The sequence below is a fragment of the Delphinus delphis genome, chromosome 3 (genome assembly GCF_949987515.2).
Source record: "Delphinus delphis chromosome 3, mDelDel1.2, whole genome shotgun sequence".
Classification (NCBI taxonomy): Eukaryota; Metazoa; Chordata; class Mammalia; order Artiodactyla; family Delphinidae; genus Delphinus; species Delphinus delphis.
This window is the reverse complement of record NC_082685.1, coordinates 109,565,379-109,580,717: the sequence shown is the minus strand read 5'-3', so window position 1 is coordinate 109,580,717 and position 15,339 is coordinate 109,565,379. Positions and strand designations below refer to the sequence as shown.

The window sequence follows — 15,339 nt, the reverse complement described above, 5'->3', positions numbered from 1 at the left end:
GTTCATGTATATATTTTTCCCATTTACCTGTTTAAGGTCTTAGTGTTTCCTATTTCTAGTCTTTGTCCTCACACTGTGCAATATAAATACTTCTATCTCAAATATGTACTTGTATACATGCATCTTTGCTGTAAGACTGTGTTTCTATAAGGGTAGTGACCCCATTTTATTTATCTGTGAGCAACACCGGACACATAGTAGAGAAAATGCATGCTGTTCTTCGCAGGATTATTCTTAGGATTAAATGAGATGACCTAAGCAAAGCATTTAACACAGTGTCTGTCACATAGCAGATGCTCAATAAATTATTTTAAGCAATCAATACAAGTTTCATCATTGAACTAAAGCCACACCATTTCATTTCAGAATTTGGGAAAATCAAGACGAAGTATGTTTGAAAGATCAGTAACCATGCTTGTCCAATTTGCATATTTGGGATTTGAACGCTGATTCTCAAATCTTTCACCGCAAATTACATCAGACTTACATATTCCTGAGATACTAAAACTCTTGAAATTTTTGAAAGAGCAGTATGAATTCTGAACCGGTAAAACCTTTTGGCAACCGACGGATTCTTTTCCCCAGTCTGTAATACCCTGACCTCACACAGATGTCTTTTCTTCCCTTATTTAAGTTTATAGGAAACTTGTGGTGAACACAGTAAAGCTCAAACAAGCACAAATATACATCACATGATTGCCATTTACTTTCCGGATGAGTTAGCTTTTGTTTTCAGACCGGGGAGGCAGCTGTTCTCGCGGCCACTGTCAGAAAAGCAGAACTAAAGCAAGGAGAGGCAAAGGCAGAGCCCTTGGGAATGGCCAGTCGTCTGGAGGGCTTAAGGCTTGGCAGCGGGGTAGGAGCATTTTGGTTGCTGCCAGGGTGTGAGGGGGAAGGGGGCTGCGCGTGGTTGCAAAACCAGCCCGAAGCAAAAAAAGTGAGGTTTTTTTCCAGGAAGACAGCAGCGCTGGGGGGAGCAGGCCGCGTTGGCTGCCCAGCAGGCGGGTGTGTCCAGTACAGGCCGCAGGACGCAGGAGGCTGGGGGCGGGGGAAGCTGCGTCTAGGTCAGCGAAGGGCAGAGGAAGCCGGACACGGACGCAGTCGTCTCCCGATCCCGGCTCCAAGGCTTCTAGTGGGAAACCGAGTCCCGACCTACGGCCGATCTTCAGGAGCCCCAGTCACCCCAGTCACCCCATAACCTCCTCAGGCCTTTCCGGTAAGAAGCGCGGCGCCCTGGGCTTAGAACCGGCATGGCAGCGCGCAGGCGCCTCGTGAGCAGGGAGGCCGCGGACGCAGAAGGAGGGGGCGTGTGAGGCACAGAAAGCCTTCTCTGCGCCTGCGCTGTCTGCTCTCCCTAGGTCGGGGGGGTAGGGGGGCAACAAACCTGGAGCCGACATCGCGCACACCCTGGATTCCCGGCCGGGGTCGCTCTTCACTCCTTAACGCGGCGTCTCGTCAAGCCTCACAGAGCTCCGCAGGGGTGTGGGGAGGTAAGAGCCCCCTGGAACAGGCGTCTTGGCCTCTCCTCACCCCTGCTGCCCTCGGGGAGGGGGCGGGGTGACCGCTGGTCGCGCTGCCCTAGGCGCTGGGTCTGGCCCTCCTGTTCTACCAGGGGCCGAGCCTTGAGCCCCCGACCCATTCCTTTTCCGAGCCCCCCTGAGCTGGCTGGGAAATAAGGACTCTCAAACCTCGCGGCTCCTCGGTAAAGCCTGTTGGGCCGGACCAGGCCAGGATGGCAATCACGGCCGCTGTTTGCCGGGTCCCACCCACCCGGGCCTCCAGGAGTGCTGGGCGCTGCCGGGGGAACAACCCCCAGGCTGCAGCGGATGAAGGGAGAAGAGCCCCCAGGGCCGCCTGTCCCTCCAGGGAAGGGGCTGAGCCTGCAGGAGGGGCTGTCGCTCCCGAGGAGTGAGTGGTAGCCTCTGCGCTGAAATGACTCTGCCCCCGCAGAGGAATCTGTCACCGCCGCCCGTGCTCTAGCAAAGCCCATTCTCGCACCGACGCATTTTCTCATCGTTTTAGACCAGAAGGACGCGCTAGTGTCCCTTCGTCTACCTTTTCTTTAGTACCTTTGAAAAATGATAAAAGATGATCTAACTTTTAAACTATAAACTTATTTGTACTACCGTGACTGCATGATACTATATTCCAGACTAAGGGAGTTCTTGTTAGTTTGACTCGTGTGGAAACCAGCCCATACATTTGATAACTTAATATTTTTCCTTTAATAAAATAGGCAGTTTGTTGATCGAATTAGGTTCCTTAATTTATTATTTTGAGCTTGTCTTTTGAATTGGCACAAGTTCAGTGGTTTGATCTAGTAGAACTATATATAATTTTTCACCTAATTTCTTCCCTTTTTTCTCCTCTGGATATTAAACCGCATGTTTAGTGTAAAAAAATTAAATATAATAAAGAATAAGGAAAAATAATCAACTTTAATTCCACATTTGAAGGTAATCAACAATAGTTAATTTTGAGTTTTCACCTGAGTCTTTTTTTCCTGTGGCATTTTCTTAATTGAAATAATGAGATTTTATATACAGTTGGATTGCCTGCTTTTCTTGCTTAAAATTATATTTTAAGCATTTCCCCATGTTTTTAAAAAGCTTCACAGACATGACTTTATGATTTTTGATTACACAACTGATACATGAGCAAAGTGTCTTTTAAACAGTTACATTACAGATAAATATAAATTCCCTTTTAATTATCATCCCCAGTTATAATATTACATAATATGATGGTATCACAGTTTATTTAATCCAGTGGGTTTCAGGAGCCCTTTATACACTTAAAAATTATCGAGGACTAGAAGAGTTTTTGTTTTCTAATGCAGTATATATATACCATTTTAGAAATTAAAACTCAGAAAATTTAAAAATTTTTACTTATTCATTTAAAAATAACAGTAACCCATTATATATTGAATTAAATTATATTGTTTAAAGTAACTATATTTTTTAAAAAAATTTAGTGAGAAAGATAACATTGTTTTACATTTTTAGTAGGTCACTTTAATGTCTGGCTTTATAGGAGATGGCTAGATTCTCATATTTGCTTTGCCCTTCAGTCTGGTGCGCTACCTTGTTTAAACTGAAGCATACTAAGAAAATCCATCCTTGCACAGATCGGTATTTGGAACAGAAAGGGCCTCACCCGCCGAAAGCTCTTGGGGTCTTTAGGGTTCCTCAGACCACAGTTTTAAAAAGCTGATTTAATCATTCTTGTATTGATGAGCTGTTAGGTTCTTTGCAATTTTCACTATTACAAACATTGCAACATTGAAAGTTCTTTATAATGTGTTCTTGAGCCTAAGTACTAGTGTTTCTCTAGAAGTGGAATTGCTAGGCCATAGAGTATATACTTAAAAAAAAAAGTTTTGATAGACATAAACATCACTTATGATGCCTACATAATTTTCTGTGTCCTAATATCGGTGTTTAGATTGTTTCAATTAATGATTTTGCAAAATATCTTTGCATATTTTCAGTTGTTTTGGATTATTTTCTTGAATTTATAAAATAAGAATCGTTAGATCAAATGTTAAGAATCTTTTTGAATCGATTGATGCATATTATGACATTGTTCCTCTGAGTGAGTATACCAGTTTATTTCCTATCAGCCGTGTCTGAGATGCTCTTTTTATCAAACACTTACCAACATTGAGTACTTTTATTATTAAAAAGATCATATTCTGATCTAGTAGGCAGTGAATGGTATGTATTCTGATTTGTGTTACTTTGGTAATGCAGGTTGTACATTGAATGTTTTTTCATAATCTTACTAGTTATCTGTTCATATTGTTTGCCCATCTATGGTCCAGTGTCCAAGTGTTTTTCTAACAGATTTGTATTATCTTTTTACATTATAAGGATACATGCTATCATTTTTTTTTGAAGGAAAGGAACAAAATTATCTTTTTTCCTGTTTATAGAAGTAGTATATTTTTGTTAAAAAAATGCTATAAGAACATGTAATATAGATGTTATGCTTACATAATCTCAGACACCATTGTGAAAAGTTTGATGTTTTCTCCTCTGTATTTTTTTTTCTTGTGACTTTGCTAATACTATAATTTTTTTACAACTTATTTGTAAAAATGGATTTGTACTATGCATGAAGTTTTACAATTTGATTTTTTTGTCTTTTAGCATTATATATTGGATATTTTTTCATGGAAGTACATAGAACTATGGGCAAAGTTTTTTCAGAGTGGCTTTAAGAACACCAATTGTGACCTTTAGTTATCTGATGTCAGGCTCCTATCCTCTTCTATATTCTCTTCCTAGGTGATTTCATCTATTAACAGCTATGTGCTGCCAATTCCCAAATCTTTATCTATCTCAGACTTCTCTCCTGCATTCCAGATCCTTATATTCAACAGCCTATCGGACATCTCCCCCAGAATGTTCTCAAGGTACTTCAAACACCAGTCCAAACGTGAACTCGTGTTTTCCCTCAGTCCTGCTCCTCTTTGTATTGCCTGTTATGGTCAGTGCTACCTCTGTCTACCCAGTCACTAGCGATGGCAACCTGTCAGTAATCCTAGCTTTCTCCCTTGCTTTCACTCCCCAAAAGTTCCCATTCTTTAGCCGCTTTTTTTTTTTTTTTTTTTTTTTTTTGCGGTACGCGGGCCTCTCACTGCTGTGGCCCCTCCCGTTGCGGAGCACAGGCTCCGGACGCGCAGGCTCAGCGGCCATGGCTCACGGGCCCAGCCGCTCCCCAGCATGTGGGATCTTCCCGGGACCAGGGCACGAACCCTTGTCCCCTGCATCGGCAGGCGGACCCTCAACCACTGCGCCACCAGAGAAGCCCAGCCATTACTTTTTAGTGCTGAATAATAGTCGATTGTATGGATGTACCACAGTTTATTTATTCATTTACCTACTGAAGGACATGTCAGTTGCTTCCAATGATTTTTTTTAAGCACCCAATTCACTGCATTAAACACCTTCTTGTTGAAAATACCTAGAGTAGTTTTTATTTCCTGCACTTTACCCTGATATACAAGAGAAGGTGTCTACTAAGATAGAAAGTGTTCGTGTGGAGTAGAAGTCACAACAGAATGGGCCCCAGCTCAGAAATAGGTTTACCTGACCATTGATTTTCTAATTTATATCTTCATCATGTTAGTTAAACTCCTCAGACACCTCCACCTTGTTCTGTTCCCTATGGGAACAGCCGCTTTTATATCTGTTTCCTTTCCATCTGCCCTGTCTCAGTTCAGGCCCTCATCATCTCTCACCTTAACCATTTTAGGAGTCTCCTTACTATTGGTTTTGTTGTTTTCTGACAAATCTTCCATGTTGGTGCCAATTCGGTTTTACTCATGAAGAGATTTTTAAAAATCATTTTTGCAGAGTAAGTATTGTAAATATTTGTTTATAAAATTATGAATACATAAATGGCCAAGTGAGTAAAGATACTACCTAAAACAAGTTATCATATGCACACATAAATAAACTTCCTTAGAATAGGGAATATATCTTATATTTCTTTTGTGTCTTCTGTACAAAGGTAGATTACTGGCACAATAAGTAAATCTTGATTGAAATGGGAAGTATGTGCAGTTTAATAAGATTTCATGTCAAAAGATTTCAATGTCATACCTTTTACAAATTGTTAGATTATATTATTATTTAATTATCCTACCTTGTTTTGTATCTTTTAGGTGACTCAAAGAACATAATAATTAGTAGTACATTGCCATTTACATAGAAATACTTTTTAAGTAGATATTATGTAATAAATTCTATAATTTTTAAGAAAAATTATTGGGCTTTTTCTAATGAGAACTGTTTCTACACCTTTGAGTTCTGTGCTTTATTTTTTTAAAAATACATTTTGTATTCACAGTTCCTTTATTGCTTTTTGCTATTATATTTATTTTAAGGTAATATTTATGTTTATCAAAGGGATACCTGTACATAATTTAAAGAGTCAAATAATCCTACAAGACTTACAGTGAAAAACAATAGCCCTCTGCCCTCATCCTTCTCTCCCTGAATCCCACTCTACAGAAGCAGCTTTTCTAATTGTTCCTCTTTGGAATCACAAACACAGAAAATAACATGAGTAACTATTTTCTCAGTTCTCCCAAGGGTGATTTATAACTACAGTAGACCCTTGTACAACACGAGTTTGAAGTGCAGGCCCACTTATACGCGGATTTTTTCCAGTAGTAAATAAATACTACAGTACTACACCATCCTGCTTGGTTGAATCCATGGATACAGACAGGAATCTCACTTACTGAGGAACTGTGGATACAGAGGGCTGACTGTAAGTTATATAGGACTTCGAGAAGTGTCAGCACCCAAACCCCATTGTTCAAGGGTCAGCTGCAGTAACACTTCAGATGCACAGGAGAGATGTTAATTCATTACGTAAAGTGGATGCCTTAGGGGCATCAAGGCTTAATTCTCTCACAGAACCCTTACTGAGAAAGGCTGCCCCACAGTCAGCGACTATTTAACTCTTTCACCTCTAGGTTTTTAAATAACCTGCTCTCATATACAACTATTTCTCCTCCCTACCCCCATCCTACCATAGTTTTAGACGTGATTTACCAACTTCCTATTATAGAAGATGGAAATTTATGTTTTTGTTTTTGTTTTTGTTTTGCGGTACGCGGGCCTCTCACCGTTGCGGCCTCTCCCGTTCCGGAGTACAGGCTCCGGACGCGCAGGCTTAGCGGCCGTGGCTCACGGGCCCAGCCGCTCCGCGGCATGTAGGATCTTCCCGGAACAGGGCACGAACCCGTGTCCCCTGCATCGGCAGGCGGACTCTCAACCACTGCAGCACCAGGGAAGCCCGGGAATTTATGTTCGTTACACCAGCCTCCACGTTTAAATACTGCACTTCTCCCCTCCTTTATATTTGCAAATTAGTTATATGTTAATTTTTAGTTAAATTATTATTTAGTGTTTGCATCATTTATGTAAATATTGTGTACAGCTGAGCCAGGTAGTATATTGTGATGATACTTCCTTTCTTATATAATTCTGTGTTTTTCCTAGAGTTAATAATCATCTTGGTTTTTTAATATATCTTTTCGTATCTTTTATTTAATGTATTAACAACCTTTCAGGCAAGATGTGTAAATCTCCTGTTGGTAGATTCACACACATCAGATAATCTGTTCGTTTATTTTGCAATATCTTTCCTGTAATTGTCTGTCACCCTGCCTCCATCTTGATGGGTTGCTCTCTAGGCCTGTTGTACAGCTATCTTCCTGAAGTGTCCTTTTATGCTCATCTGTGAATTTCATTTTTCTCTGCCCTCTGTGGGATAACCTGTTTCCACGATGTCAGGTCTTTTTTCTTTCTTGGTGTCGCCTTCATGTTGGCAAAGTACATCTTCTAGTAGTTTCCTGAGAAAGACTGAATGGGAGGCAAATTCTGACATACCTCCTTCATTATGTGTGTGCATGTATGTGCACATGCATTTCCTTACTTTCCAGCATTATAAGATACTCCATGCTCATCTTGTATATTTCCTGTCCCAGTCTTAACAATCAGCGATTTCTCCAAGGAGCCTTGGTTCCTTTTGTTGGAGAAACCAAGATCTGGGTACTAGTGTGCTTATTGCCACTAAGACGTCTTGCTTTTAGGCCCTTTCAGCTGATGGAGCAAGAGATATGGTTTATGCTAATATCTATAAATATTTCAAACAAAAAATTATTACAAATGTGTAACCATCTGTGTCCATATTAAGCTAAACATGAATTTATACTGATGTCTCCAACTCAAATTCATTACCACATGGATCATTCTAGCTTCCTCCCCTTGCTTATATGTAACCTTCCCCTCCAAAAGTGGAAACCTCACTCCCACCATCAGCCATCCATTTATTTAATTTCATTTCCAGCATATGTGTATGATGGTTTCAGAATTAACCCATACCCCCAGGAGAAACAACTTTATCAACTAGAGTACAATGCTTGTGTTGCCTTTAGACTCCACTTATTTCCAAAGGTAGAACTTTATTTCTCTACCTCCTTCAGCATGGTTGTTTTATACATTTGTAATGCATTTAGACTTTTTTTTCACATTCTGCATTCCATCTGAGTCCCCCAACCTTCTAAACATTTTTTAAAATTTGCATACATTGAGGTTATTCTTTGTGTTATGAAGTTGTATGGGTACTGACAAATGCTTAATGTCTTGTATTCACCATTATAGTATTATACAGAATAGTTTCACCACCCTAAAAGATCCACTTTGCTTTAGCTGTTCAGTCCTCCCCTACTCCAGAGCACTGGCAATCACTGATGTGTGTACTGTCACTCTAGTTTTACCCATTCCAGAATGTCATAAAATTAGAATTGTATAGTATAGAGATTTTTTAGACTGCTTTCTTTCACTTAGCAATACCCATTTAAGATTCATCCATCTTTTTGTGGCTTGATGGTACATTTCTTTATATCACTGAATAATGTTCCATTGCATGGATGTACCAGAGTTTATTTAGCCGTTCACTTACTGAAGGACATCTTGGATGCTTCCACATTTTGGCAGTTATGAATAAAGCTGCTATAAACATTCACATCTCAGTTCTTATGTGGACATAAATCTTTAAATCAGTTGGGTAAATACCCAGTATTATGATTGCTGGTTCATATGGTAAGACTATGTTTAGTTTTGTGAGAGACTGCCAAGGTGTTTTCCAAAGTGGCTGTACCATGTTGCATTCCTATCAGCAATAAATGAGAGTTCCTGCTGTTTGGCATCCTTGGGGCATTTGGTATTGTCAGTTTTTTGGATTTCAACCATTGTAATAGATATGAAGTGGTATCTCATTATTTAAATCTGTAGTTCTCTAAAGATAAATGATATTGAGCATTTTATCATATGCTTATTTGCAAATTTTATATCTTTTAAAATTTTTATTTTAGAGTATAGTTGATTACCAATCTTGTGTTAGTTTCAGGTGTACAGCAGAGTGATTCAGTTATACATATACATGTATCCATTCTTTTTAAAATTCTTTTCCCATTTAGGTTATTATAGAGTATTGAGCAGAGTTCCCTATGCTATATAGTAGGTCCTTGTTGGGCAAACTTTATATCTTCTTTGGAGAGGTATCTGTTCAGAACTTTTGCCCATTGTTTAATTGGATTGTTTGTTATCTAATTATTGAATTTTAAGAGTTTTTTGAGGACTTCGGACACGAGTCCTTTATCAGTTATGTGTTTTGCAAATATTATCTCCCACTCTGTGGCTTGTCTTCTCATTTTCTTAACAGTGTCTTTTTCAGAGCAGATTTTTTTTTAACTTCAATAATGTCCAACTTATCAATTTTTTTCTTTCATGTCTCATGCCATTGGTGTTATATTTAAAAATTCATCACCGGGGCTTCCCTGGTGGCGCAGTGGTTGAGAGTCCGCCTGCCGGTGCAGGGGACACGGGTTCGTGCCCCGGTCCGGGAGGATCCCACATGCCGCAGAGCAGCTGGACCCGTGAGCCATGGCCGCTGAGCCTGTGTGTCCGAAGCCTGTGCTCCACAACGGGAGAGGCCACAGCAGTGAGAGGCCTGTGTACCGTAAAAAAAAAAAAAAAAAAAAAAAAATCATCACCAACCCAAGGTTATATAGATTTCCTCTTATGCTTTTTCAAGAAGTTTTTAGAATATTGCATTTTACATTTAGTCTCATCCATTTTATTTTTAATTTATTTCTTCTTCCTGTTTCATTGAGATAAAACTGACATACCGCACTATATAAGTTTAAGATGTACAGCATAATGATTTGACTTACATACATCATGAAATGATTACCAGAGTAAGTTTCGTGAACATCCTTTATCTCATATAGATACAAAATTAAAGAAATAGAAAAAAATTTTTTTCCTTGTTATGAGAACTCTTAGGGTTTACTGTCAACAACTTTCATATATAACATACAGCAATGTTAATTATATTTATCATGCTGTACATTACATCCCTAGTACTTATTTATCCTATAACTGATGTTTGTACCTTTTTGCTACCTTCATCCAGTTCCCCCTACCTCCACCCCCTGCCTCTGGTAACCACAAATCTGATCTTTTTTTCTGAGTTTGTTTGTTTGCTTTTGAAGTATAAATGACCTACAATACTATGTTAGTTCCTGGTACATAACATAGTGATTTGATATTTCTATACATTTCAAAATGATCACCACAATAACTCTAGTTACCATCTTTCACCATACAAAGATATTAAATAATTATTGACTGTATTCCCCACCCTGTACATTTCATACCCATGACTTATTTATTTTGTAACTGGAAGTTTGTACCTCTTAGTCTCCCTCATCTAGTTCTCTCCTCCCCCCATCACCCTTCCCTCTGGCAAGGGGGATTTGTTCTTTATATATATGACTCTTTCTCTTTTGTTGTGTTTGTTCACTTGTTTTTTAGATTGTACATATAAGTGAAATCATATAGTAATTGTCTTTCTCTGTTTGACTTATTTCACTTAGCATAGTACCCTCTAGTTCCATCCATGTTGTTACAGATGGCAGTTTTGCCATTTTATTTCCATATGTCTTTGTTCTCTTTGGGTTGATCTTGTTTGGGACTCTCTGTGATTCCTTGATTCTGTGGGTTCTGAATGTCTGTTTCCTTTCCCAGGTTAAGGAAGTTTTTAGCTATTATGTCTTCAAATATGTTCTCTGCCCCTTTCTCTCTCTCTTCTCCTTCTGGAACTCCTATAATGCAAAGTTAGTACACTTGATGTTGTCTTAGAGGTCTCTTAAGCTGTCCTCTTTTTTTTTTTTAATTCGTTTTTTCTTCTCCTGTTCAGCTTGAATGATTTCTACTACTCTGTCTTCTAGTTCGCTGATCTGTTCCTCTGTATCATCTAGTCTACTGCTGATTCCTTCTGGAGTATATTTTTTCTTTCAGTTATTGTATTCTTCAACTCCGTTTGGTTCTTTATATTTTCTAATTCTTTGTTGGAAACTTCCAACTTCTCACTGTGCTCATCCGTTCTTTTCCTGAGTTCTTTGAGCATTTTTATTATCGTTACTTTGAACTCTTTATCAAGTGGATTACTTATCGCCACTTAGTTCTTCTTCTGGGGTTTTATCTCGTTCCTTCATTTGGAACATATTCCACTGTTGCCTCATTTGCCTAATTCTCTGTCTTTATTTCTGTGTATTTGGTAGGTTGGGTATGCTTCCTGATCTTGGAGAAATGACCTTATGTAGAAGACGTCCTATGATGCCCAGCAGCATACTCCCCTCTCATCCCCAGGCCTATGCCCTCTAGGTGGACTGCATGGGCCCTTCTGTTTTGTTGGGGTGACTGCTGTGGGCGTCCTGGTGGGTGTGGCTGACCCCTTGTCTGGTTTGGTTGCCATCCTGAGCAGGGCCAGGTCCTGACGTGACTGGCTGCATGGCCTGTGGTGTCCCAGTCCTGATGCTAGACTGCTGGTGGGCAGGGCTGGCTCATGAGGTGCTTGGGCCAGGACTAGTGCTGGCCATTAGTGGGCGGAGCCCGGTCCTGAGGCTGGTGTTGGCCTGTTGGCGGGCAGGGCTGGTTCCTGACATGGTTGGCTGTGAGGTCTGGGATGTCCTGGAGCTGATGCTGGCCTGCTGTTGGTTAGGTCCAGATCCCATGGCTGATAAGCCAGAGGGAGGATTCCAAAATGGCGCTTCTCATCACCAGTGTCCTTATGGTAGAATGAGCTCCCCAAAATGACTGCTGCCAGCATCTGTGTCCCCAGGGTAAGTTCCAGTTGCCTCCTGCCTCCAGGAGTCTCTCTAAGATCAGCAAGTGGGTCTGACCAAATCTCCTTTCAAATTACTGCTTCTGCCCTGGATCTCAGAGCATGTGTGATTTGGTGTGCACACTTTTAAGAGTGAAGGCTCTATTTCCCCCAGCCCTCTGGCTATCCTGAATGTAAGCCCAAAGCCTAATGTTTTAGGAGGCTCATTCTCCTGGTGTAGGACCCCCAGGCTGCGGAACCTGTTACGGAGCTCAGGCCCCTTGTTCCTTGGGGAGAACCTCTGCAGTTGTAATTATCCTGCTGCTTATGGATCACCCACCCAAGGGTATGTGTCTTGACTGTACCATGTTTCCACCTCTCCTACCCATCTTGTTGGGGTTCCTTCTTTATATTAAGTTGTAGAAGATCATTTCTGCTAGTTCTCCTCAATAGTTGCTCTTTAAGTAGTAATTTTGGTGTGCCCATGGGAGGAGGTGAGCTCAAGGTCTTCCTATTCCTCTGTCTTAGCCACTCCCCCTCTATTATCCATTTAAAATACATTCTTATGTAAGGTGTAATTCTTGCAGTATTTCATACTTTTCATTATTATTATATTTGTTATGGTGATCTGGGATCAGTGATCTTTGATGTTACTACTATAACTTGCTGAGGGCCTAGATGACGATTAGCATTTTTAGCATAAAGAATTTTTTAATTGAGGTGTGTACATTGGTTTTCTTATACATAATAGTATTGCACACAATAAACTACAGTATAGTGTAAATCTTTAAATCATTTGGACAAATGCCATATAACTTTTATGTGCACTGGGAAACCAAGAAATTTGTGCAACTCACTTTATTATGATATTCACTGGTCTGGAACCAAACCTACAATATCTTCAAGGTATCCTGTATTGTGTTGACTGTTATAGGTCCTTTGCCTTTCCATATACACTTTAGAATCAGTTTCCTGAGTTCTACAAAATAGTTTTCTGGGATTTTGATTGGGATTGCACTGAAGCTACAGATCAGGTTGGAAGAACTAACATCTTAACAGTATTGTCTCCTTGTCCATGAACATGGACTATATCTCCATTTATTTAGATCTTCTTTGATTTTTTGTCAGCATTTTGTAGTTTTCCACATATAGGTCCTGTATATATTTTATACTTATATCTAGGCATTTAATTTTTGAGGTATATTGTAAAAGCTGTTTTTTAAAATTTCAAATTCCAACTGTTCCTTGCTCATATAGGAAGCATTTGACTTTTGTATATTAACCTTGTATCCTGCATCCTTGCTATTACACTCACTTTTCCATATTGGGGGGTCAGTTTGGGGAGATTTTCTACATTGAAAATCATGTCATCACAAATAAAGACATTTTTATTTCTTCCTTTCCAAACAGTGTACCTTTTATTTCCTTTTCTTATTACACTAGTGAGGGTTTCCGTACTATGTGCAATAGGAGTGGTGAGAGAAGACATCCTTTCCTTGATCTGTCTTTGGGGGTAGGGCATCTAGTTTCTCATCACTAAATATATTGTGTAATGGTAGCTGTAGGTATTTTGTGGATATTCTTCATCAAACTGAAGAAGTTCTCCTCTACTCATAATTTGCTGAGAGCTTTTATCATGAGTAAGTATTGGGTCTTGTCAAATGCTTTTTCTTTTGCATCAGTTCATATGATTATATGATAATTTTTCTTTAGTCTGTTGATGTGGTATATTACATTGATTAATCTTCAAATGTTGAACCCACCTTGCATACCTGAATAAATCCCACTTGGTTGTTGTGTATAATTTTGTTTATACATCACTGGATTTGATTTGCTAATATTTTGTTGTGGGTTTTTACTTCTGTGTTCATAAGTTACATTGTCTGTAGTTTTTCTTTCTTGTAATGTGTTTATCTGATTTTGGTATTAGAGTAATGCTGGTCTTATAGAATGAGTTAGGAAGTGTTCCCTGTGCTTCTTTTTTTCTGGGGGAGACTGTGGAAGATTTGGATCATTTCTTCATTAAATATTTGGTAAAATTCACCAGTGAAGCTATCTAGACCTGATGACTTTTTTTGTGGAGGGTTATTAATTATTGATTCATTTTGTTAATATATATAGGACTGTTCAGGTTGTCTGTTTTTCCTTGTGTGGATTTTGGTAGTTTGTGTTTTTCAAGGAATTAGTCCATTTCATCAAAATGATCGAGTTTGGGGGCATAGAATTGTTCATAATATTGCTTTATTTTCCTTTAAGTGTCCATGGTATCAATAGTTATGACCCCTCTTTCACTTCTGATATTGGTTATTTGTATCTCTCTTTTTTTTTAATTAGCCTAGTTTATCAATTTTACTTTTTTCAGAGAAAGAGTTTTTGGTTTCAGTGGTTTTTCTCCATTTCTCTATTTCCCTGTTTTTAATTTCATTGATTTCTGCTCTGATCTTTGTTACCTTTCCTTCTACCTACTTTGGGCTTAAGTTGTTCTTTTTCTAATTTCCCAAGGTGGAAGCTTAGATTATGGATTCTTAGATCTTTCTTTTTTAATATATGCACTTAATGCTGTAAGTGCCCCTTTAAGCACTGCTTTTCCTACATTCTGTAAGCCTCACTTGAATTTTAAGATTTGTGTTGTCAATTTTCATGATCTTTTTTCTTCACATATTCTTTACGTATGGCTTTCTGTTGCTGTTTCATAGTCGCATTGGTTTTTTTTTCTGAGAATATTAGTTTCTTTGAAGTTTTCTTCTTCCTATATTGTCTCTTCCTCCAAGTTCCTTTTATTTGTTTTGGTGCCTGTGTGTTTTCATGTACTTTTGTATATGTATGGTATAAATAAAATTTAAAAATGGAAATAAAAGAATAATATGCTTTAATGAATAGGATGGCATACCATTGTTAATGAGAATTGTTCTGAAGTTTACCTTGTGCTAGCGTAATTATTGTTTCTTTGAAGATGACATTTTCTCTCTGGCTATTCTATCTTGGAGTTCAAAAGTTTCACTGTAGAGTATCTAACTGTGGACTTCTCTTTACAGTCGACCATTGAACCATGTGAGGGTTGGGGTGCCGATTCTCTGCAAGTCAAAAATTCCCATATAACCTATAGTCAGCCCTCCGTATCCATGGTTCCTCCATATCCATGATTCAACCAACTCTGTGGAGTATTGCAGTATTTACTATTGAAAAAAATCTGCAGATAAGTGAGCTGTGCAGTTCAAAGCCATGTAGTTCAAGGGTCAACTGTATTTATATTGCTTGGTAATGGGTTACCTATATCTGTTGTGTTTTTCATCAGTTCTGGAATTCCTGGCATTATCTTTTCAAGCATACTTGTTCCATGCTCTGTTCTCCTTACGGGGCTCCATTCTCATTCTGTCATCCATGTTTTTTAACTTCTTTTTTCATATTTTCTTCTTCCTCATCTCTCTGGGCTACATTTTAGGTTATTTCTTCAGATAGGTCTTCCTGTTTGTTCAATTCTCTTAAGCTCTATATAATCTTTTTTAACCCATCTTTAAAGTATCTCTCATTTTTTCTGAGCCTCATGTGTCCTCAGTTCATGGTGACCATCATAAGTGGCTCTAGTAAAGCCCTTTCAGTAGTTTATTGTCTTTTATCCTTCATTTCCCACTCCTATTCCTTACT

At 39.0% G+C, this 15,339-nt stretch overlaps 1 protein-coding gene across 6 annotated transcripts in view; it reads left to right on the top strand.

The window, feature by feature from the left end:
• The first annotated feature begins 1,111 nt into the window (after window positions 1-1,111).
• Window positions 1,112-15,339, top strand: part of ZFYVE16 (zinc finger FYVE-type containing 16) — a 54,673-nt gene continuing 40,445 nt past the window's right edge. For 5 of the 6 annotated variants that reach the window (XR_011246423.1, XM_069540608.1, XM_069540607.1 and 2 more), the window contains exon 1: window positions 1,121-1,216. The gene's annotated coding sequence lies outside the window, so the exon portion shown is untranslated. Of the gene's footprint in view, window positions 1,491-15,339 lie in introns of all 6 variants that reach the window. The other variant, XM_060009227.1, reaches the window with a different exon arrangement.